Genomic DNA, 24,940 nt, shown 5'->3' with positions numbered 1-24,940 from the left:
GCCTAACACTAGATTCCAAAGGAAATTAGAAGAGTGCACAGTACAGGTTTCTGCACTGCCTATAAACTGACGGCTTTCCTCAGCTCAGTACCATGGAGGGAAGATGCGGTGCTGCCCAGGTGGTGGAGGAGGAATGGAGGGTGCTGCCTCTGAGGTGGGGTGCTTGCTAATGCAGCCTCCCAAGAGGTCGGGTTTCTCTGTCAGAGAATGCTGGAGGTAAAATGCAGCAGAATCAGCTATGCAGGCACCCTTGTCTTTTCATTTTTATCAAATGAAAACAAAATAACTGAATGCCACTGCTCTCCTGCCATTGCAAGGTATGGTTTATAGTTGCAGGAATACAAGGCTAAGGAAGGGAGGACTGGTGGCCTCAGGACATCCAGCTTCATTTCATGGCTGTGCCACAGACTTACTGAGGGTATGTCTGTAGCATATGCTTAGCCCAGGTTTGAGCCCAGTCTATCTTATTGCACTGCCTGTTTGGGCAATTAAAGTCCTCAGCTGGCCTGTGGCATCCCCTTGGTCAAGCCTGAGGCCCTTCTTGGCTGGAGCAGTGAGGGGAGGGCCATCACGCTGGGGCTGGGGCAGGAGGGTCCTGCAAAGACCACGTGCCAGGGGTTGGGCTGCTGCTGCTGCCACCGTGATGCCAGCCCAGCGAGGCATCTCTTCTGCTTGCTGTGGTGTGAAGTCAAAATGAAGCCCTTCCAGTGGAGAAACAGGCAACCACGGCACCATCTCCCCCTGTCTACAACTCGGGTACACCCAGGTGCTCAGCCGGTGGGCTTTGGGCTGGTGGAGCAAAGCAGGGTGAGACGCTCTTGGGGGCAGGTTCAGCTCCCAGCTGGGAGGTGGCACTGGCTGCATCAACACTTCTCTGCACAGCCTCTTCAGTGTCAGATGTGAAGGTTTAAGCCACCTGTAGCCGAAGGGAGTTCGGCTTTGCACTGGAACAAAGAGGAGGAGAGGACTTGCGTGGCTGGCTCAGAGATGTGTCCTGATCAAAACAGAGGCAGGTACATTGGGTCACTGGCCAAAGCCTGAGGCACAAGCCTGGGTGGCATGTGGCTATGTCTGTGCTAATAAACCTGGCAGGGGCAGGAGCTGCACTCTGCTTTGTGGCTAACAGTGTCTGGCCATGGTGTGACAGATAAACCCTCTTGCCCTCCAAAACCGTGTGGCCACATACAGGCTACCTGTTGGGAACAGTCCTGGCCCATGCTAACTCCTGGACTGTGCTTGGGAACAGTTTGGGAGGGTGCTGGTTGGCTTGGGCCGAAACTGTACCCAGGACCACACTAAGAGCTGGAGGGATGGATGGTTGAGCTCCCCCACTTGTGCCCTGATTCACTGGCTTGATTTTCTGCTCTAGATGCCAGTCTGGCTGGTGACAGGCAAATTACCTAATGCATGATATAAGAAAGAGAAGACCTTTCCAGCTTAATTTCTAGCCTTTGTCCCTTCGTGCCCTCTCTCACATGGGGGTAAGAGTACGTCCTTACCTACAGAGTAGTGAGACGGCCAGAATTGGATACATTGGGAAAGCGGGGTGTGGTACAGGTGAAAGTCCAAATTCACTGCAGTGATTTATAGAAATTTGATTCAGTGAAGAGTTGGGCCTATGGTATATGTATGCCATAAAGATGGTATTTCCAGTTCACAGACCTATCGTAATTTTGTCCATGCTTATTATACATTTGCAGAAATGCATTAGCATTAAAATATGTGGGCTAAAAGCAGTCAGTTGTGTCCTATATTCTCCTCCTGCCAGCCTTCATCTTGACTTTAGGTTGCAGATTAGAAAGGACAGCTGAGGATCTGGGTCCCCCCAAGCAGTCTATACACAGTCAAGAAGTCCCAGAGATTTGATAGACTATACATGATGTTTCTTTTGGAGCACATGACATGTTTCCTAACTTCAGCAGTCTCAGAGGTTTGATTTCAGTGGAAGATAGTGTATATAAATGATACTTGATTGAGAAGTGCATATGCAGGGCTTATGAAACTGTGTGTGTCTGCATGTGTGTGCATTAAAATAACAGGGCAAAGGTGACTGTAATATATTATTTACCTGCTGGCTCAGATTTATCTGCTTGCCTTAGGGACTCCTGGCTCTTGTCTCTCAGATTTTGTTCCTAGAGAAAATTTTGGTGCAAAGAACTGTGTTTGAGGGTGCTCTCCTATGGCTAGCGTCAGAGGGCTGAGTGGTACATTTAAACTGAAATCAAATGTTTCACCTGGGTTATTTTGGGTGTGCCAACATTTGCTTGCTTGTGGGTGCATCTGGATTTCTCCTCTCCCTTGGTCAGTAGCAGAAGCATTTATCTGATTGATGGCAAGTAGGTGGTAGTGGTGGGGGCAGGTCTTGTTTGTGGCTACTGGCCAGCTGACTATGGACAGTGATAAAACCACAGAAAAAGATGGGAAGAAAGGAACAGATAGTGTAATTACACCTGGTAAGGATCAGCACAACACTACATGTGCTATATACATACTTGAAACCTACACACATAAACATATAAAAGAAAATATTCAAGACGTGGAATCAGGTTCTTCCACAGAGCAGCCGCAATTACGTAAAGAAACAAAAAAGGATTTTTTTTATACTGTGGTGCTGGCAGTCAGAGCCTCCCCTCTGACTGCACCTGGGAGAAGAGTGTGTTAAGTGTGAGCAGAATAAATGATCCATTCGTAACCAGCATGGCAGACACCTGTGTAGCACCTCACTGCAGCACCTTCCTATGCCGGCCGGGTGTCAGGGGCAAGCGTCACGACTAGTCAAAAGCAAACCTAGTTACAGAGGATCTTGAGCAAGATCCTCAGAGGTGACTGTTGGAAAAATGCACCTGTATGTTCCAGATAGACAGATCTTTTTTCAGCGCTGTTCAAATCTTGCTCTCTACACTTGGGCAAACGCAGACCTGGTTTTGCATGTTGCGGGGCCGTTGCACTTCTGAACAGGAGCCATTTTGCAAAGGAGGAAGGAGCAGCACCCACCCTAACTCCTGAGCTGCTATCTCCCTCCTGGGGTTCCAGAAAACCAGAAAGCGAGCCCCCAAAGCTTTCTCCTTTTCCACAGTGACACAACAGAGCAAAACAGGATTTCCTTCGAAGCAGTAACAGGATAGGCTGTGCAGCATTCTTACAAGGGTGAATTTAGATGCCAGAGAGTGGAATTTCCAAATGCATTTCCCTTCCTACACCTTTTCTTTTTCATCTCCATAAATCTGTGTCAGTTTTTAAAGAACCTATCTTGGGGGGAGGGAAAGGGGACAGAACAAGTGATGAGCTATTCAGAGCTAAAAGAAGAGATTCATGCTGCCAGAGGTAAGACTGTAGAAAAATGTGTCAGCGTAGCAGATGATAGTTCTCCTCTCTTAATGCCTCTCCTGAAGCATCAAGGTATATGTGTTTCTCAAAGGGGCTGTACATCTCAGAGGTAGTCTATGAACTGCATGTTGAAATGGTTGCCATGGCAGTGACTGAGTATAAGTTAGAAAGCATGATTAGCCAGAGTTGGCCTAAATAGCTGAAGGGAAGGAAAAAAGAAAGAAAGGAAAAAAAAGGCCAAGGACTTTCTGTTATTTCTGATACAGATCCATCAGCATTAGACCATGTGAGGAAGAGGAAGCGGCGCTGATGGAGAGGAGCTTGCAGGAGCGTGCTCCGCACCCCAGCCGCAGCTGGGGTACCACCAGCAGCACACGCTGCGAGGGGACCTTTGCCCCTTACAACGTGCCAGGGCAGCAGCTGCGCACCGGGGAGGGGCCGTTACTACAGACCAGTCCTGTTAGCGTTGATTTGGTGAAATGGTACTTCTGCAGGGTTGGAGGCGAGGCCAGGGCACTGCTCGGCATTCAGCGACCCAGAGAGCACGGTCACAGCGCTCTCCTGGCTGATGCCTGGTGTAGCCACATTAGAAAGTGGGAGACTGGCTTGCAGAGAGGTTGCAAGGCTTGCCCCTAGTGGCACAGAGGCCTGCTAGCCTGGATGGGGTGTTAATTGGTGAACTCCTTGTCCCTAGAGCCATTCCAATTCTTCTAGCCCACTAACCACGTCTGCTTGACGCGTGCCTCTGAAAGGTATCCCATCTCCATTTGGAGCCTGAGAATTGGAGAATGCAGCCCTTTTTGTTAATTCATTGCAGTGGTTAATCACGCTTGCTCATTAAAAAAATAATTGCACCTTATATCTAATTTAAATGTGTATGGTATTAGTGTTCAGCCTCTGGTGCATGCTGTGTTCTCTGGTATATTTAAAAAGAAAAATAATAACTTCTTGAGATCCTATGGATTTTTGCTGTGAAGGTTTCTTATGCACTAGAGTAACTTTCGAGCTTGTTTTCGAAGAAGTGAAGCAGAATTCTTTCTCTCAAAGGGTTTTCTTTTAGCTCTTCTCAGGGAAAAGTGGAAGACTGGGAGACTAAGGTGAAGACGTCTCAATACCGGGTCTGGATGGAAAAACGTCCTCTCTAGGAGCTGTAGAGTGCCACATTAAGGGGCCAGATGCCCAGTGTAAAATCAACAGAAGAGATTTATGCAAGCTGAGAGTATGGAGGTAGGTGTTTGCAGGAGCAGAACCTGTTAGCCCGATTCTCTTCTCTCATAGCTTTCTAAAATATAGAAGTTTAATTTACATTAGCCTGGAGTGCTTCTGCTTCTTAGTCCTTTGAGTGAGATAAGATATGAATCTACTCAGGCAAATCCATAACATTTGACCACTTGCCAAGGATATTTTTCTGCCCTCCTGCCCTAAGGGATTTGTAAGGTCCTCCTTTTAAGAGGAGTACAAACCAGTACTGTGGTTAATGGGCATCTGTTTTGGCTGGCGGAGCTGGGGTGAGAGAGATCACTGCACTTGAGGAGGAAGAAAAGAAAAACCCACAAGACACCTATTTGCCCTGCATATCATGTTGGCTTTTGCCGTTATTTGCAGGAGCCTCTTCCACTTCTTGCACCTCCTAAATCCTTGTCATCCAGGTTTGAGAGCTGGGACTATCTTCTTTGGCACCAAGTCAACAATACATTTTTTAGCACCAGCAGCCATTCATATTTTACATTAGTGTTCCTCTCTGTTCCTTTCAAGCAATAATCGTAAATATCAGCTTTCATTCCTAGAGCGCCTTTCATCCCAGGGGCTCCCAAAGCACTTTCCAAGCTTAACAAGCTTATTGTAGCATACTCCTTTAGAAAAGGTGAAACTTGCTTCCCATTAAAGCCTGATTTTGGGAAGAAAAGCCCTGAATTATAATGTCTTCAATACATGAGGGAGCCTTTGCAGCTGTTATTTACTGTACATGTTCCCTTACCAAAAAAGATTGCTTCTTGCTCTTCCATCCCCCCATCTCCCCCAGCTTAATCCAGCAGTGCTCAGTTACCTGGGGGAAAAGAGTGCAAGTAATGAGAGATGATCGTCCCCTGTGATCTGAGGAAGTGCTTTTTTCCTGGAATCCTATTGCTGTCCTCAACAGTTTTTTCTGACAACTCCATTTCCATCCAGTCTATTTTCTCTTTACTGGGGCACATGTCCTAGGGCAGAGTTGAGTGTCCTCTGGCTTTAGCCAGAGAGGTCACCATCCATGGTGGGGCTATGCTAAGGATCATGTGAGAAACTGTAGTCCTCTTCAGGACAAAGTCAGCTGGCCTAATTTAAGTCACATTTCCCTGCAATCAAAGCAAAGCCGGTTACTTTGCACAGAAATGAATCACGACCTTTCAAATGGTCCTTTATTTGGCTCATCTGTGGGAGCAGGAAACCCAGAAGAGAAGATTGTTGCTGGTAATTTCTGAACTGAAGAATTTGTTTCCTAATGAATCATATGATTAATTTTAGGGCAGCTTGAATCTGACCAGTGTCAATTTGTTTTCATTGGTTTCAGGAGGACTCAGTATGGTGGGACCTGTCCATCTCATGATGCACAGAGCTTTCTTCTATGCCGGCTGTGTGGGAAAGTGGCCTCTCCTCTGCTTGGCTGAGAGAGGCCCAGGTGAGGCACATGAACTCCCGTTGCTTCTCCAAGGACACACCAAGAGCCTGTAGTAGAAGGGGGAACAAAAGCCCTATCTCTGGTTCAGTGCTTCAACTGCACAAACATAATTTATCAATATAGATAGCTTTAGATGAAAGATACATCAAAGCATATTTTTGGCTGCTGTCTTCAGAGGTAGTACTAAATCTCCTAGGGGAATGCAAGCAGTAAGATATGATCCAAGTATCAAAATCCCCATCTTCTTACTGTCCCTCCTCCTCTGTCACACTGGTCGGGTTCACGGGGAAGCCCTTTCTTGTGGTTGTTATGTCATGTTCCCATCAGTAGATTTTGGTTCAGAAATGCATTTTTGTTCTTTTCCAACAAAACGCTGCCTATTTCAACACTAACTCTGAAGATCTGTAAGTTGGCAAAGGATCCAAAAAGAATAATGAACCAGAAGTTACTGTTTACATTGGCCACCTTGTGTAAGTGCTGATATTAGCATTTCTGAAAGGATTCATTCATCACGAAAAAGGGCTTGTACCTGTGAATAAGAGCTTGCTTGGAAGGGCCTGTGTTCCTCCTTTCCTCTATCAACAAAGCTTACAAACATCAAGAGATGGTTTTGCAATGGATGTTAATGCATACCTATTATTTCAGGGTGAGAATAAGCCACTGAAAATATTCCATGCCTATTTCTGATGGTGTAAAGAAAGCAGCAGCAAATTTAAAGAAAAATCTTATTTATCTTCGTATGTCTTATTAATTAATTTATCTATTTATAGACTTGAATATACGTATTGGAAGTGGTGCACTCGGGCTTTTTTTTAAACTAAAATCCTGTGATACAACCTCAAGCCCAGTGATTAGTTCTCATGTCATGGAAAATCAAGTAGACCTGCACTGGAAAGAACAATGGCTGTTGAAAACATTTTGCCCTTTCCAGACTATGACCTCTTCTGGGGATGTCAGCAAAATAAACATACTTTTATGAAGTACCCTTAAGTCTTCCTTACCTCCTGCTGTTTGTCACACTTGTTGCAATTTGCCTTAAATTAGTTGCCTTCACACCGAGGTACCTGATGCTGTTTTGCTTAAAAAAAGAGGTTTGTGTGTTCTGCACTGGCCCAGCTGGCATGCCATGAGCCGTGGCTCAGAGGTGGAACGGGTCCTCTGCATGGCCAGCAGCAAGAGTTTGTTCCATCCTCATACTGCAGGTCATGGGCCTCTCAGCAATGGAGGACACATAACAACAGCGTTTGTGTGGGAGACAAAAATGTTCAGCCTCTGTGGGATGCCTACATTTTTACTAGGATTCCTTGGGATTCTAGGATGGGATGGGATCCATTCCTTGCAGGATGAAGATCAAACTCTTTCAGGTATGTTATTATGTTATAACCTCTAATATACGTTATAACCTCTAATACAGCATTTTTCTTTTAACCTTTTGACTGCTTCACTTTTAAGCTGGAAGTGGCTGAGGGCTAGGGCTCTTCCTGGGCACTCACACAGCTCCTGGCACGGTACAGCTTCAGTTCTGGCAGGACACTTAGGCCATTGCTGCAATCCAAACGCACATTTTTAAAAAAAATGAAATGTCTGGAAGCTAACCTGCTTGCAAGTGCCCCTTTCATGCGAAAGATGATGCTTTGAGAGCACTGTGTTTATAAAGCAGAGGAAGAAAGCAAGCGTGAATGAAATGAGAGACCAAGGACCAGACCGCTGCCTTCTGTGGGAAGTCCTCTCGGAGGGGCGCGAGTCTCTGAGACTTCCCTGGTGGAGTTTCTTCTCAACCCTTTAAATTGTCGGGCGGGGGAAGCTGGGCTGATGGCTGACGAGGAACCATGAGGGTCATCCCCCCACCCAGGGAAGTAACACTCTGCCTCTCGGAGGCCGTGATTTCAGCATGCAGCTCTGTTGCACAGAGGGAGCAGGAATAACGCTAGGCATCTCTAAAGGGTTGAGTGGGTACGTAAAAGGCCAGCGGTGCACATCAGGGATTTCAGTGTAAGCAGATGGAGAAGAGATGCCTGCTCTGCAATGGGCAAACACTTCTCTGCACAAAGCCAGCATAATTTCCCTTCAATCTGGGGTAGATTGGCAGCAGTCTCAAATGTAATCCTCATGCTATTACTTCCAAAGATGAAACAAAGGTATTATGGGCACTGCCACTGAGGCAGGTAATCTTTAAATATAGCTGCAAATTCCCTGATTTAATGCTAACAAACCCTAATGGTGAGGAAGACAAGACAGGTAGCAGCACTGATACAGCATAATATAATGCGGTGGCTGATATAAATGTGACTCATTCTAGCCAGAGGCTTTGGTATAGGAAGTCAGATAAAAGATATAAAAACAAATCTGAATTTTTTTTCCTTCTCAGTGAAGGTCACCGCCAGGAATAGCATGGGAAATAATTAATGGAGGAAGAAATGTTCCCCTTCAAATTAGAAGTATTGTCTTGCTTCACAGTTTTGTTCTCCTCTTTGGGCTGCCAATAACAAACACCGGCAAACATGCAGGGCCTTTCTCCCTGAAGCCGCTGACGGATATCCCACCTGGCGGGCAGTGAATGCGAGGGACTGGCTGTGCAATGCTCACGATGCCTGTTAATGGGCGTCCGCCTCGCTGGCAGTCCACCCACCAGCAATGCGCTGAATGGGCCTGGGAGTCTGAATGGGGCTCTGTGCAACAGCGGCCAATTTTCCTGGTCAACACGGAGGCGCAGTGCCAAGGCTGTGTGTGAGCGCCCGTGCAGCCTGCTCCTGAGGGAGTTTCACCCCTTTCCCTCTGCTCCTGAGCCCTGGGGAGGTGGGTTCAGTGTGCCCAGGTGGCCAAGAAAGCCAATGGCATCCTGGCTTGTATCAAAAATAGCGTGGCCAGCAGGACTAGGGAAGTGATCGTGCCCCTGTACTCGGCACTGGTGAGGCCGCACCTCAAATACTGTGTTCAGTTTTGGGCCCCTCACTACAAGAGAGACATGGAGGGGCTGGAGCGTGTCCAGAGAAGGGCAACGAAGCTGGTGAAGGGTCTAGAGCAGAAGTCTTCTGAGGAGCGGCTGAGGGAACTGGGGTTGTTTAGCCTGGAGAAGAGGAGGCTGAGGGGAGACCTTATCGCTCTCTACAACTGCCTGAAAGGAGGTTGTAGAGAGGTGGGGGTCGGTCTCTTCTCCCAGGTAACGAGCGATAGGACGAGAGGAAATGGCCTCAAGTTGCGCCAGGGGAGGTTCAGACTGGATATTAGGAAATTTTACTTCACTGAAAGGGCTGTCAAGCATTGGAAGAGGCTGCCCAGGGAAGTGGTTGAGTCGCCATCCCTGGAGGTATTTAGAAGACGTTTGGATGAGGTGCTTAGGGACATGGTGTAGTGGTGGTCTTGGTAGTGTTAGGTTTACGGTTGGACTCGATGATCTTAAAGGTCTTTTCCAATGTATACGATTCTGTGATTCTGTGGGTCTTCTTTCCAGCCCCAGCACAGGTCCTGCTCCCTCAGTCCCTATTGCTTTGCGTGAGAGGACACAGCAATCATTGCACTTGTGGTGGCACAGGCTGTTCTCTGCTCATCCTGCGGAGACCTGGGAGGCTCTGGGCTGCTCGTTTGCTCCCCGTGACCAGCACTGCACTTACACGTGTGCAAGGGGAAGCCATGCAGCTGTGCCTGCAGTGCAGTGTGCATGCAACGCTACACGGGGCAGGAGCGGTCCACGATGCAGCCCATCTGCTGCGCAGGAGTGCGATGCTGCAATCTGATTCCCTTTCCTCGAAGTGCTGTTGGAGTGGGGACGGGAGAGGAGAGGAGCGAGTGCCTCTGCTTCATGTCACCACCCTGCAGGCTGGAAACCAGGCAGCTGCGGGGGGCTGAGGGGCTGCTGCTCCCTGGGGCACTGGTTTGCTTTTTTCCAGGCAGCTGTAGCAGGGAGGAGTGCTGGTGGGAAGCTGTGAGCTTCGCCCTCCCAACTAAAATCTCCGCCACGTGACTCTGTCCCTTCTGCCATGAAGGACTGGTCACGTTTTCCATTCTTGACTCCACGTGGCTGCTCTGAACATCCCAGGTTATCTGTGCGCAAACCAGCTGCCTCTCCCGCTGCTCAGCTCTTGACAGCTCACCAGGCCTTCATCGCTGCTCAGCGCCCACATGCCGGGGTCATTAAGGCAGTTAGCACAGTGTTAAGATACATTCATTTTCGGAGGGCTTTTCTTTTGGGAGCCGAGGAATTGAGAGTTGAGATCCTCCCTCCCTCATCAGGCTCCTGACCTGCAGTGGACTTTCAGAGGTAAGAGCACTGCAGAAGTCCTGAGTACCCTGGAGCTCCTATGTAGCACAGGAAAAACCTATTACGGGAAAGCTGCTAATAGCAGAGGTAAGCTCTTACCCACATTTTCCACTGGTGTTACAGACTCTGGAGAATCAGCTTGTTTCGGCCAGGTTCCCAAAATGCTTTTTGGAGTTTATCCAAAACAAGCCTGTGCATTGAGGTTTCCTACCCCAAAATTGTCTAATCAAATGAAAGGAATGACCTCAGTTGCACAGATGCTCCTCCATCTGGTCCTACAACTGGAGTGGGGCCAGGACACAACCCCAGCTCGACTCCCCTCTTCTCCCCCAAAAGGAGCCATTTGAGGATGTCGGAGCTCAGTCCAGATCTGACTTTCACAGCTGACCCCTCTCTGTGTAGCGAGTAAAATCCTAAAGCAGAAAGCTTTAAGGCAGTTTAGAAATGTGGCCATGCATAAATGTTGGGTGTTTGGCTGGTAGTGCTCATAATGCTGTGCAGTCTGGAGTATTTGGGGAACAAAGATCAATCCCATAAGGACAATCTGTCACTTGCACATCTTCATGTTGACTTGAAGTTTGGCCTTTTCATTCTGCTTGCTTTCTCACTTTCCAAGGCATGTGTGTTGCTCTTCTAGCCATCTCCTATGGTCATGAGATCTGGGGTCACACGTTCTCTTATCTGGGGTTTTCACAGCTGCTGCTCCTTGAAATGGTAGCAAGGGATGCTGAGTTGGGTGGAATGACCGGTTGCTCTCAGGTTTATTTCTTTATAGCATCGCTATCAAGAAAGACTGTGAGAGAAATAATTCAAATACTTCTAGATCACCATAGTCTTGTCAAACTCAAATGTTATGACTCCTTGTGGATGTGGGGTTTGCGAGCTGTTTTACCACAGCTTTTATTCTCCCTTTGGTGAAAAAAAGAGGTTATGTAATTCAAACTTTTCCTTCTTCCTTCTCTTTTTTGCACTCAAATCTACCATATTTGCAGATAGACTATGCCTGTGTTAGCAGTTGGTGTGGTGCAGGGGGAGCAGATCCATAGAGGTGGCTGTTTGGTGCTGAGGACTTGATATGTCAGGGGATTTACATCAGAGTGCCTCCGTTCTGGTTCCCAGGGATGGGACGCTCATTAGTGGTTGGAGCGCAGAAGGTGTGCTCCTGGAGTCCATCTTCTGGTGTCCTTTCACTCAAAGGGAATCCAGTTTAAAAAATTGCTCCCTGATGTAAATCGAAACATGGCAAGTGGGGCACATGGGAGATTTGCCTCATAAACTCACTCCTGATGCAAACAGAAACAGGCACATAGAAAGACCTGTCAAGAGACCAAGGTCAAGAGATCAAGCCCAGAGACATTGCTTTACCCTGAGGTCCCACATTGTGCGGCAAACGGGTCCGTTATTTGGCTAGTGAAACAGCTGTTTAGCTTGGCTGAGCAGCTCTCATTCTTTCTTGGATATAGCTGCTACTCTATTCTTCCCTCCTCGTACAGTTCCCCAACCCTTTTCCAAACCCTCACTAAGTATATAGATATATATTATATATGTGTGTGCGTGGGCCGTTGTGTCTGCTGCCGGGATTTCCTCCCAAACAATACCTGTTGTGCTGGCCACAGCGGTTCTCTTGGTTCCCATGCTCAGAGCAGTTTGAGTTTCCTGCTGGCTCAGCAGCAAGACTTTCAGGGCTTTTAAACTTATTCTTCTTTGGGAGCCAAGCAGAGGAGCACAGTTTGCCTGTGAATAGCGAGCTGGCTGGGCAGGCGGCAGGAAGCTTGCATACTAAACCGTGTGAACTTTGAGGAGGGGAGGAAGGGGGCCGGGGGCCGCTGGCTGGACCTCACGAGGTGTTTGCTGCAGCCCTCTGCCTTATAAACTCATCATCTCAGCATAGGGATGCTCCCCGCCAAAGGAATGAAAATATCTGTAAAATGGGAATGGAAAGAAGCGAGAGAGCTGAAAATGGAATTATAGAGGAAACATGGGGAGGGCTTGGAAAGCGAAGAAGAGTGAGGAGGCTTGGGTTTTAATTATCGACGTGAAACTTGTGCATGTGTTCCCTGCACGGAGCGATGCCACAGCACCTCGTGCTGCACTGCTGGGCTCGCAGGCCCGCTTGCCCACCCCCTCGCTGCCCTGGCAGCGGCCGCACCGTCTTCTCTGGGTAGGGGCAGCTTTTCTGTATTGTCCAGGCAAAATCAAAAGCATAGAAATGAAAACACACTTCTCTCTTCCCCCCTGCACTCCCCCCTCTAGTGCTTTCTGTTGCTGTCAGCAAAAATTAATAAATAAGCGGGTTCCCGTTCGCAAGGACCAGGCATCATGGTGTGGCTATGAAAGAGAGGTTTGATGAGCAGCACCGTGAAACACCGGCGCCTGCTTGTTGGTCACAGGCGAAGCCGTCCCTGGAGCAGGGAGAGAGGCGTTTTGGCAGGTGCTGTGGCTCTGCTGCAGGTGCAAGCGTGCTGGGGGTATCCTTGGAAAAAGGCGGGAGGTGAGAGGAAGGAAGGAAGGACGGGCTGAGCCCACCTGCCCGCAGAGCAGCTACCTGCCTCCTGCTCGTGTCTGCACAAACAAACGAGGAGGTGGCTTTGCCTGTGCTTTGAAAATGAGGTGGCGGAGGATCATGCATGCCACGCATATGCTTCCTGAGCAAAAGTGGCCCAATGTGGGCATGGTGCTGTGGCGGGTGTTGGTGGGATGGCCCCGTGCGGGGAGAGCTGCCGCTCTGGCCTGGCAGGCAGTGCCAGAAGGGTGGTGGGGGCTGCAGGGCAGGCACGAGCACCATTCGTGTGTGTAGGATCTATTTTTAGGGTGATGGCATGATGGAGAGAGCCAGCGGGGAGTGGAAATGCTCAGCAGAGTGACAGACTGGGAGATGGGGGGAGGCTCAGCTCGGGTAGTCATGCCGTAGCATCATTGCAAAGTGATGCGACCTTCCTGGCCTGGTGCGAAATAACAACAACCCATAGCTTTCCCTCTGTTTGGCAGCACCCTTCTCTGAGGGTTTTCTAAGGTGTCCATTTCTCCAGGCTCTAAATAATCCACAAATACACAGTAAATCCAAGCAGCCGGGGCCCTCGCTCCCCTGCCCAGCTCAGCGCACTGTGTCTAGCTCCCAACTGAGCGTCGAGCAAGGTGACATGTCTGCTTGTCACCTGCATCCCCCTGGTGTCCCCCCAGGACGAGTAGCCTTGCCCGGAGGTCCCCCAGCACTGCTCAGATGGGGAGATACGGCTCCGGGTCCCAGAGTGGGCTGGTGGGCAGCCAGCGGAGGTCCTGGGCAGAGCCACCCGCCGAGCTCGTCTAGATCCCAAACAGTCTCTGCCTAGGCAGCCTGTGGCAGAGCACAGGCACCTCCAAAGGTAACCAGTGCCTTCACCATGGTCTTCTTAGAAAGTACAAAAGCAGTCCCAAATTTGGGGAATTAACCATCAAATTCGTGCATTTTCTGTTCATCTCCACCCCTGGCTCAGCAGAAGGTCAGTTTAAATTACATGTAATTGATGACTTTGGTGCCTCTGTCTGTTTTTAAGGCTGTCCAACATTTCTTATAAGACTAATTGTTTAGCTGCCTGTAAACCCCTGAAAACTTTAACCGTTTACCACTTAGGTGCTTTTTTCTATGCTGGGTATCTGTCTCAGGCTGAATGCATCTGGGAAGCTTCAGCAAAAAATGTTTTTGCTTGCTTACAAGAAAGAGATGAGAGAAACAATTTTTTTTCTTCATATTCAAACATGTTCTTAAAGTGATCTGTTGAGAAACTCTAGCACTTTCTGCCTTTGGAGGAGAGGCTTGAAATTTGGCAGATATCAGGAATGTGCCTTTGGTTGTTCTTCATGGGGAAAAAAAAGTTGAACTAAGAAACCTTAGAAAAAAAAAGTCTCAGATCTCAGACACTCAACAGAAACTTCTTAAGAGTTAGAAGCTGAATTCTCTGAAGGCACTTGCTCAGTAGAGACTTGTTCAAGTCTGGCGGCTAAATCACAGACGAGAGTGCGGCAGGCACACCGCAGCCTCCTGCTGCAGGTGCAGAGCGGCAGCTCTTTGAAATTGTTTTTCCATGCTGACAGGGTTGCTGCGGTGCTGGGGACCAGAGCGCAGAGATGCTCTCGGGTGTGCTCCTTTGCTGATACTTAGGCGGACACGCGGGAGGGCTGACGTGGACTAGGGCTAGGACCTGGCTGAGGGAGAGAGAGAGCCCTACTGCAGTGCCAAGGCTGAGGAGCCCCTGCCTGGAGAGGGGGACCGATGTCAGATGTGGAGCTGGACGTGGGAGCAGGACCAAGGCAGAAGACAGGCTGGAAGGACCAGGAGGAGTCAGGTTTGGGAGCATCTCTCCTCACCAGATCATACCTCCTGCAGAACCTGGGGTACAGCAGACCCAGGGATTTCTGCCACGAAGGAGCTGTCTGTTGTCAGCAAGTATTTGGGGAAGCCATTGGCACAGGCTGTGACTCATTCCTGCCTGCTCCCTCAGCAAAGGTTGATGGGCTATCAGTATTCCCAGTTATTCTGCTTTTCAAGCACATAAGAAGAGCCAGTCCTGCCGGTGAGTCATGCGGTGGCCAGCGTGATGCCGCATGATGGGATTCCTGCATTTTTGTTTCAGTTTGCCATCTGCAAATCAAGGAAATGACACAAACCTGATGTAGACTGGAAGTGTGGGAACTTTGTAGGGTCAAGCACTTGGCGGTTAGAAATGCTTGCTTTAACACTGCCCTTGTTATCTGAGTGCGGCTCCCATCTGCACAGGCATCACGATAGCGTTGCTTTTAGCTGCAGGATCAAATGCACGTGTAAATATTTTTTTTTCCCACAACAGCTCCAGCTCTTTTAATGCCCAGGGCAGATGGTTCTCGGCAGGTGAGTGGAGGCTGTGTGGGGAAGGGTCCTCGTCCTGCCTCGTTACAGCTGAGCAGGTCGAGAGGATCCCCGCTCCACCTTCACGCCACAGCGGACTCCAGCCCTTGGCGATGGTGACGGCAGCCAGCGTCTGCGTCCCTGGCCTGCAGCGAGACCAAATCAGATGGAGTGAGATAAATTATCTGCCAAACTTGAACAAGACCCCATCGGGCACATGCAGAGTGAAGTTTTGTGTAACTTGACCACAGGTGGGAAAACTTAGGACTCTCACGAAGGCACATCCCCCTTCCCTGGCTGAATATCGGTGCCAGCCTCTGAAGACAGAGGTGCTTAATCTCTTGATTTGAACAGAGCAAGCTAACATATATCTTGCGAATCTTATTCTAGGAGACAGTTGAATTATTTTAGCTGAAAATTACCAAAAGAGTGTGCCCGAGGCAGACATCCAGCATGGAGTATTTGAGCTCGAGCAGCTGAGCTTTGGCAAAGCTGTGCGTAGCGGAAAGCAGTCATTAATGGGAAGCGTTAAGCAACTTTAACTCCAGACAGCGCTCACAGGGGGAAATGAGAAACTTTGGCTCTGTGGATGGCCCCACCAGAAAAGACGTACGTGTATGCGTGAAATCCTGCCGCTACGCATTCGGTTAGCCGATCGCTACAGGCGAATACTGACCTGCGTTTGTAATACGGCATTTGCAGGCTCCACGGGTAGACTTGCCGTTTTGCAGACTTACCGGTTACTTCATGGTTCGCTGTTGAATCGAATGCCGAGGAGAAATGGTATTTCAGTGATGGTAAAGCGTGAAGAGAAACACGTTGGATTTCTCTTTCGCTGCAGGAGGAGGTGCAGGGGGACGGCGACGCTGGCCCCGATCCTGCTGGTGCGTGGCACACATGGCGTGTGTGGCAGGTTGCTTTGCGGGAAGGTCTTGTCATCGTGGCTGTGAGCAGTCCTGGGGACTCCTCCCTGCTCGCCTGACAACCTCTACGCTGACGGAGGTTTTGGTAAGGGGTTGAGAGGGCTGTGAAGGTTAGTGGTGGAGGGCTAGCAGCTCTTACCGCCAGTCTGCATTTTCCTTTTCTGCAAGAAGAGATATTTTCCTTTCTTGTTACGCTTCATCTAGAGCTGTGTAAACAGCACTCTCTCCTTGATGTTGACACCTTCAAATGATTTTATTTCCCTCTTAGCCATTTATTTACCCAAACTGTACTATTTAGTTATTTAATCTTCCCTTTAGTTATTTGATTGTTGTTCGTTACTGAATTCTTTCCAATATGCCAATGTCTCTTTGGTACACGAGTGCCTGCAGTTGCTTTCTCTGTTTAGAGGACAGCTCAGTCCCAGCAGCACGCTGCAGAGAGAAGCCATCTTCCTTCTGCTCTATTATACGCTGCTCTTCACCTCTCTGCAGATCAAAATCAGGCCCTCTTGTTTTATAAACCAGCATCTAGTTTGCTACTCACTCTTATCCCTATGCTAGGCCCTTTTCAGCAGCTGCTACAGATTATTTTTCCAAATATGTTTCCTTGCATTGCCCATGTCCCAGGCAGGAGCTGTTAGATGCTGTTTTCCTTCCCACTCCCCCATCTGAGAAACATTTTTTTGTGAGCTTGAAATCATAATAAGAAACCAAAGCTTGCGTGCTCTTCTCTTCCTCATGACTTAATCCAAAATGATCCTTTAAAAAAAAAGAAAAGCTTTACAGGTTTGTAACTCTCCAGCCTGGGAAACAATTCCTTCCCATTTGCAGCCACACTGTGCACCCCTGGGGACTGGGCAGGCTGACAGGGACGGTTTGGTTACGTGGAAAGGAAGGGGTATTAAAATGGTGAGCAAGGCTCTTCTGGAGAAGGATGGGCTGGAGCTGTCTCAGTCCAGCCCTTGGTTATTCTGGGCACTAATGCATTCTGCCGAAACTCGGGCAGAGGTTTCAAGAGCTGATTGGACAGGTAAAAGCTTTGGAATGATATATGCACTTTGCATGTGCAGGCGATGCTTCATTTTTATATTCGAAGTGCATTAGGACATGAAAGGAGCCAGTTGCAACCTAGTCTGCAAATGACACGTAAGCCCAGCCTGTGAAACACGCGCTACCTGAAGAGCATTTACTAGGATGTCTATGCAGATTTCATTTTTCTGAAGAAACCTTTTTGACTGTTTCTTCCCTGCAGGCATTAGAGGTGGAAATAGGATAGGTTTTGGACCTAACCTCACAATCAGGGAAAGGAGAGAGGCAAAGGGCTTTGCCTGGGTAGCTCCCCAGTACCATTGCGTTAAACTGGCAGTGAACTGGAAGCTTCTCCAAAGCTGTGGGAGCCAAATGTCCCACCCTGTTTGCCTGTGGCTGCCGGGTTAATTTTTCTCCTTTTGAGGTCTGAACCCTTCAAAGCTTTGTTTTGTATGGGTAAATGAAAACTAGCTACAGCCTATGGAGAGACCTGGAAACCATTTGGTGCAGAAAGATCATAGGACTCTGAGAATGAATGCCGACTTCTTTTTAACTGAAAATAATATATACATTTAAAGAGCAGAACATGCAAATACGTTCATAATGGCTGCTATCAGGAGCTACTGGCAGTTTCTCTGAGCAGCAAAGTCCTTGTCTTGGAGATTTCTGCTACCCCTCAGGCTTCTGTCCATTTCTATGTTGTTTCTTGCAGTGTTTAAGCCCCATTAAGTTTAAGTGCATAAATTTTCTTTGGCTATTCAACCCCAGCCACTTTTGGGAAGGAATTGGCCAGAATCCCTGAACCTAAAATAACCAAACGTCTGTCGTTCCATTAAAAAGGCTGCCATTTATCTGACAAGCAGTGCAAAATGGAATAGGTAGCTCAGTACAAGCATCCTGCAAGAAACCTGTTGTTGCAAAACCAGGCAAGTGGCTTGCACATAAGCAGATAAGATACCTTTACCAATACGCAGGTTGTTGCACGGCATGTCAGTATATTTGGTTTCATAACACGTGTTACTTTTATTATCAGCCTCTCGGTTTCTACCACTCTCTTTAGAAATATTCCAGCCACAACTTGTAACTTTTACAGGCTCATCCAAGGAGCATGGCCTTTCAGACACTCCTTTCACGAGTATTTGTTGTGCTCCAGGAGAGGATGTCTTTGTTTCAGGATTGTTCTGGGCATGAGAAATAAAAATCAAAATGGAGATGGTGGCCAGCACAAAGAACCAACCAAAGTAATTTTAATGAATTTATTTCCATACCTGCCAATCCACCCTCCCCTGCAGGAAAACAACTCTCAGACGAATAAAGCATATGGCACAGAAGATGGAGCGCCGATGCCAAGTTTGTCTTTGCCTTAGCAGAACTCGCTGCAAAATGCTGAATCTGCAGATCTTCTCCTGGAACATGCTCTTTGAGAGAAAGGGGAAGGCATACTCCCACCGCCTTTTTAGCTGGGCTTGTGTGCTCTCACTGTTTAAATCCTCAATGGGTCGGACATTATCGTGGCTGCAGTGCTGGACAGACACACAGTACTACATTCAAACTAGCTGCCGTGGATAGCAGTGCATGTGGCAGCAGCAAAGAAAGCCCATCAGTGAGGTGGGCTAAATATTTTAGAAGGATCTGAAGCCCACACTAACCTGCCTTCTGCATGCATGTGGGCTAACTAGCTGTGACAGCTGCCGTTTCGGCAAGCAGGCATGCCTGCTGCCGTGTGGTTAGACACCCTCTTCCTGGCCATGGTTTGTTATCCAGTTGGTGTTTATGTTGCTGGGAATATTTGAGGACACGACCGTATTTGAGCTGTCCAGAAGTGAGGTGTTCAGTGTAAGTCCCTCCATCACGACTTGCTCTACAGTGAGCGGAGAGACAGCCACCCCCACAGGTTATTTATCCTAAAATAGGTGTGGATGCTGTGAGAGGGTGCCTCTCTCTCTCCATAAGCTCAGAGAAAACCCTCAATGCCAGCTCAGGCTGTGGCCAGCCATTACAGGTCTGTCTGCTCCCAGCTCAGCTCCATCAAGTGAGGCTCTGGGAGGACACGTTGCTGGTGGGTCCTGATGTGGCACAGGTAAATGGGACCTCAACGCCAAGCTGCTCAGCTCTCTTCTGAAGGATGTAGGATGCTGGAGGAACTTTAAGTGCCTCTCAGCAGTATGTCTCTCCACGGTCAGGCGACAGCTGAAGAGGAGGTTTGAGTGTCTAAATTAAGAAGTTAGGCATCTAAGGTCTTTATTGGACCTATCTCTGCAGGGACTGAAGCTGAGCAGACTTATATAAAAGGAAAAAATCCCCTGCTGAGTTACTGGAATCTTTCAGACAGCTATGGAAATGTTTGTGTTGTGTGCTCTTACAGACGTTTCTTCTATAGGCGCTCTCAGACCCGAGAGATGAGGCCATCATTTTACCTGGACACGTGCCATGGGGATACACCATGGGTTGGGTGAGGGGTGCTGCTCGCCCAAGACCTCTTGCAGCACTTTGGCTTGGAGATGTTTCGTAAGGTGGGAGGTGAAGTCCCCACTTTTGGACCCACGTGTCAGGAAAGCCTCCCACTGTGGGTAAGAAATGCCTCTCTTTCCAGAAAGCAGAAGATACCCAACAGGGTGATGAAATTAATGGGCTGGGGAGCTCCTTTGTTTAAATGAATGCTGGGAGAGGCGGGGGGAGGCTTGATTTTTCACATGGTTAATGTTCCCAATCCTCTTTTTAGTCCTCTCATGGCAACCTGTGTACTTTGCAGTTCAAAGTCACATGAATCTCTGCTCAGCAGAAATGTAAATGTTTTGATAAAACTGTTCTTAACAAGTTTGATTCGTTTAATCAGCTTGATTAACTGCAGAGCTTTATGGCCTTTAATTGGGAAGGATTTACTATAAATTACCATTTTTTGTAATTTTGTGAAGAACGTGGCGGTGCGCAGGATCTTGCTGCCTTGGCGGTGGCGTGGGAGGTGCCTGTCTCTGGCACCCAGCCGTTCCCCTGCAGCTTCACATGTTTCAGAGCCCTGGAGACCTCTGGGTGCTGAGCCTGCCCGCGAGGCCAGGCAGATTCTGGGCGAGGGGCAGGACAGACATGCAGCTGGAAGCGTCTCCATAGACCCTACTTCTTTTCTCTTGTGTTTGCATCTCCTAGATGATTAATCTCCCCTTCCAGTAAAAATGCAGCATGCCTCTTCTTCTTACAAGTCCCACAAGAAAGGAAGCACAGTCGTCCACAACAGCCCTCTCCTTGTTTTGGTTCATAACCAGCCTCAGCCTGCACTGGGTTTTCAAAGGCTGGCTGAACAAAATCCCCAGGTTTACCAGTAAAAAGAGAAAAAATTTGGTTGATCAGAAAATCTCGGCTTGGGTACCCGTCACAACTGGTCTGTCCTCTCTTCCATGTAATGTGGCAGACTGACAGGCTGTAAAATAGGTCCAGCTGGAGAGAAGATCATTTTGTTTTACTCTGCCCAGCCTCATTTTTCAGAGCTGAATGTCCAGTCGTATACCTGTGTGAAACCTCTGAGGCCCTGGAGGCTTAATGCAGCAATATCATTTTTTTAATAGGCAGTTTATTGTCCCCATTACATTTTTCTGTGCCTTTTGGTCAATATCCCAGACTAGAGAAACCAAGGAGAGATTGAAAACAAATGAACTCTTCCTTAAATTTAGAGTCTGCCCAAAGCACCGGAGCAAGCGGGGCATCGACACAGTCTCTGCACTGGTGGGTTTGCTCTTTGCTCGGCGAGCACCATTCTCCCGTTGCGCTGCCGTGCTGCAGAGCCGCTGCTCAGCGGGTCTCGGGGGTCTTGTCATCAAAATGCATGGGCTGAGCAACATGTTTTCGCAGGTCTCTTCAGACAGCTTTGCACTTTTACTCCTGCCTGACTCTGAAGTGGAATGGCCCCTGAGAAAACAGTGTATTTCATAAGAAAGGAATGTTTTTCATCCTTTCCTAGCACTTCCATGGTCCTTCTGCATGTACGGCTCTCACAGGCCAGCATGATGCAGGAGGAGACATTTCTAACAGCAAACAATCCCGTTCCTTTTTCACCTTTGACATTTCTACACGATATGAAAAGCTCTTGGCCGTTCCCCAAAAGTTAGTATTTGATGCTTTTTTTGCTTTTTTCTTTTTTTGTGCACAGACTAAACATTCACATGCCATATCCCGAACGAGCAGTTGTTTTAATGGATGCGCTGCCAACAAAGACACTTGGGTTTAAGTGGCTGATCCTTTGCGACCGTAACGGCTTTTAATGAAAGGTTTTGTCTTCATAAGGCCAAAATGTTCTTTATTCAGCTTTGGCTTTTGAAAGAAACACCGCCAATGTTTTTGGATTGGATGTGAAATGTTGTGTAAATTCTGTAATAGCAAGGTGGAAAATCTGTCCTTTCCTTATTAATAGCCTATATATCAAAACAGGGGGGGTTAAAGCCTGAATGGTTTTATACACTGTGAATTCACCAGAGTTTTACATCCCCAGCAAGGGGAGTATTTAAAAAGAGAAGAAATGTGTAAAAATAAATGAAACTAAAGGAATATTTGTGTATGTTTGGTGGGTTTTCTTTTTTTTTAACTAGATTTAGCTTTTCTTTTCAACTCCTCTTCTCTGAAGTTGCTTGCACTTCGGGGCTGTGCATCCTGAACCCTGGCGGGCTCTGGCAGGAGCAGGCACGGACACGGGAGCCCCAGATGACTCTTCACAAAGGCAGAGATTCAGACCTGTCCTTCAAAATGATTTCAGTGCATGCTGCAGCTGCTGCGATGTGTGTTTGAGGCTGAGGAGGCCACAGCTTACCGGTGCAGTCAGAGGAAACGGCAAAAAGCTCCATCAGTGTTCAGGATGCAGCACGGTTCGGGCGGCGTGGAAAAAGAAAGCCTTATCGCTGGTTCCTGGATCCAAGGAGAAAGCAGCTACGTGTTCCTGATTACCTCCTGGGAGAAGTAGCAGATGACTGACAACTTTTAAATTGCTCTTTCATCGTGCCGTGTGAACTGCAGATGGGGACCGGAGCTGCACCGGAGGCTGTTGCATCACAGATGATGCTTTCAGCAGAGCTTTGCAGAAAAAAAAATGAAAGTAAACGGTGTTATTTTCAGCCTGAACAGTGAGCAAGTTCTCACTATCTAAATGAGAGCCCTTGAAGTAAGCTCCAGGTGTTGCAGGAAGTGGTGGAGGTGACTCAGTAAATGTCACACTTCCCTCCAAGTCAGTTCTGAAGTGGTGTCCAAAAATAACATTTCATGGGCATCTGGCTGTTTGAGATGGCCCTGCTTTTTCATGACACTCAAAGCTAGTGCTACCTGGCACCTTCCCGATTTTACATCACCTTTCTTGTCACAAGTGTTTGCCTTTATCTTCCTGTCTTTGTTCTTCCCTATAAAGCCAAAGATATGACCAGTTAAGTTCTGTATGACTCTAAAAACAAGCATTAACCCCTTTCATCCTCATTCCATTGCTTTGATGCATTTTCTTAAATATTTATGCTCCTTGACTGGTCGATATTTCTTCCACCATTTTAGGCCAACATATTTTTCTTTGCAACTGCCCTATTCAAGCATTGATGGGGCGATTAAACAGCTGTCAGCTTCAAGCAGGCAGAGAGTGGTGCAATGGAAAAGAAAAACCTTTCGTGTCTAACAGTGCGGACTTTTGCGTGCCTGTGTGTGTTATACGCAGGCAGTGGGAGAGGGCAACCGAACCCCACAGCTTCTGAGATGGGGTGAAGGGCAGCCAGCTCACCCCAGCCCACCTCCTCAGCCGTAAGCAGGTGGCTGGTTACTGTCATGCCAGGCTCTGGTCCTTACGGCTCTCCATGTGCCCGTAGGCGTGCTGGTGGGGAGATGCTTCATGCTCAGCCTGTGGCTGGGCAATGGGGGAACTTCAGCAGCAACGCCAATGTGGGATCTTACTAATCCATGGCCCAAGAGTTGACCCCTTCCCTGGGGGAAAGGGGAAATGTCTTACCCCACAGCAGTGGGGATCAGCAGGGGTAGGAAAGTCCAGCTCCTTACTGGTTACACTGGAGACTAAGAAGTCCCAGGAAGAAAGGGGAAGGGAGGTTGGAGTACAAAGAAGTCCTAAAGGTTGTGTTAGGGTAGAAGAGAAAGTGTGGGCACGCCATCCCAAGTCCTCTCTCCCTGAATGCAGACTTAGGAAACCGGGCGACACATGAACGGGGCCGCAGCCAGAGCAGCATCAGCTATTTGTGCCTGGGCTTTGCAGGCTGTGGGTGCCAGGCAGGCAGAGGCATCAGGATCTTTGCTATTCTTCATGGACAAGTCCAATAAACTTCTGTAGCCGCTGTCTAGTTCAGATTTTGTAAACTAGCACTTCTGTTTTTATCTGAGCCTCATCTGAGAGTCATTTTCAGGTCGTTGTCTAACCACAGGGTGTCCACTCCTGCAGGTACAGGGATGCTTTAGACCAGGTATGGGTACCTCCTTAAAGTTAATCCTAATACATTACTACAAGGAGGGATCTCAACCCCAAAGCACCCCAGCCCCGAAGGAGTTGCCTTGCAGCGGTGGGTTAGGTGCTGGGTGCTGGAGGCAGCGTTGGCCACGCTGTCAGCTGCCCCGGCTGGTGGAGATGGACAACACTCCCGGAGTCTTGCCATGGCCGCTGTGCTGGGGGGGAGAGCTCTGCGGAGGTGCAGCGAGGCGGGCAGGCTGCCTGCCCACACCCCAGCCCTCCTGGGTGGCACGCAGCAAACTGCATCTCATGCTGGCAGCGAAATCACCCCAGAGCCCCTTGCCTTAGCATGAACTGTCACTTCCCGCTTTCACAATGACGAGGTTTCATATCCTTCTTACAGCAGCTCTTTCCTGGAGCTGCCCGCGCTGCAGGCCAGCCCACCCAACCGCCTTCTCCTGATGGAGGCTGGGGCTGAGCTGGATGCCCTGCTGCACCGCCTCCACCCCATGGCCAGGCCTTCGCACAGCTGTGGGGTGAGCGCTCGGGTTCGAGGAGCACAGAGGTGCATGCATGCGGAGCAGAGTGTGGGCTGGGAATGGAGATGGGGATGGGATGGCAGGGAAAACCCTGTCCTGTCCTGCGGGATCCCAGTGGGCACAGGCAGGGACCGTTCCTCTATGTCCATCGTCCTCTGCAGCATTGGCAAGCACGGTGTCCTAAACACGTTTCCTCTCCTTCCCCTTTTCAGCCAGCGCCCTCTGCGCTTGCGCCTTGTGTCAGGGTGCCTGGATCCACCTGGGCTGCTCGTACGAGTCAGTTAATGTCTGGTGAGCAGTGGTGCTGGGCTCTTCCACTTCTGTGCCCAGGGCAGACGGATGAGCTGGAAGTGCCTGTGTTACCGGCTCAGTTCAGGCCGGGGATGCCCTTTGGAGCAAACCTCCTGGTTGCTCCCACACACTCTGCTTCTGTTCACCTTGTGGGGTGGCCTCGGAGTGCCTAGGCTGGGTTCCTTGTGGAGGAGACTAAACTGGAAGATGGTCTCCAGGAGCACCCCATCCGCTTCCCAGCTCAGTCCATAGGGCCAGACTGCAGCCAGTCTGATGTAACCCCCCCTAAAATGTGTGTTACGTGGATGTCATATCACAGAATCACAGAATCGTATAGGTTGGAAAAGACCTTTAAGATCATCGAGTCCAACCGTATCCTCAGCTCCGAGTGCTTTGCCCTACAGATCTGCTCCTACTGGGCTGCATGACTTGCTCCTGTAGCCACAGCCCTTGTGACTGCTGCTGGGATAAGCGAGCAAACCTGAGCTCTCTTGGTAGTGGCCACGGCCCAGCCTTCTGGGATGTTATGGTACGCTGAAATTGGTACCAGGCAACTTTGACACACCAAAGTGTGAACTGTAGCCGTTCTGCAGTGCTGGCAGAAACCCACGATGCCATGGGAACCACCGCAGTTGTCCCAAAGC

General features: G+C 48.8%; 1 long non-coding RNA gene across 7 annotated transcripts in view; it reads left to right on the top strand.

Moving 5' to 3' along the window:
- The window catches only part of LOC140649342 (uncharacterized), a 39,550-nt gene extending 16,284 nt beyond the window's left edge, over positions 1-23,266 (top strand). Inside the window, exons 2-7 of one of the 7 annotated variants that reach the window (XR_012041590.1) lie at positions 4,388-4,554; positions 5,876-5,983; positions 7,186-7,347; positions 15,065-16,110; positions 19,435-19,624; positions 21,667-23,266. This is a non-coding gene — a long non-coding RNA (uncharacterized lncRNA). Of the gene's footprint in view, positions 1-4,387; positions 4,555-5,875; positions 5,984-7,185; positions 7,348-15,064; positions 16,111-19,434; positions 21,612-21,631 lie in introns of those variants that run through there. The other 6 variants (XR_012041586.1, XR_012041587.1, XR_012041585.1 and 3 more) reach the window with 6 other exon arrangements.
- The last annotated feature ends 1,674 nt before the right edge of the window (positions 23,267-24,940 follow it).

The sequence above is a fragment of the Ciconia boyciana genome, chromosome 3 (assembly GCF_034638445.1).
Source record: "Ciconia boyciana chromosome 3, ASM3463844v1, whole genome shotgun sequence".
Classification (NCBI taxonomy): domain Eukaryota; kingdom Metazoa; phylum Chordata; class Aves; order Ciconiiformes; family Ciconiidae; genus Ciconia; species Ciconia boyciana.
Note: the sequence above shows the minus strand (reverse complement) of the source record. Positions and strands in the feature narration are given on the sequence as shown.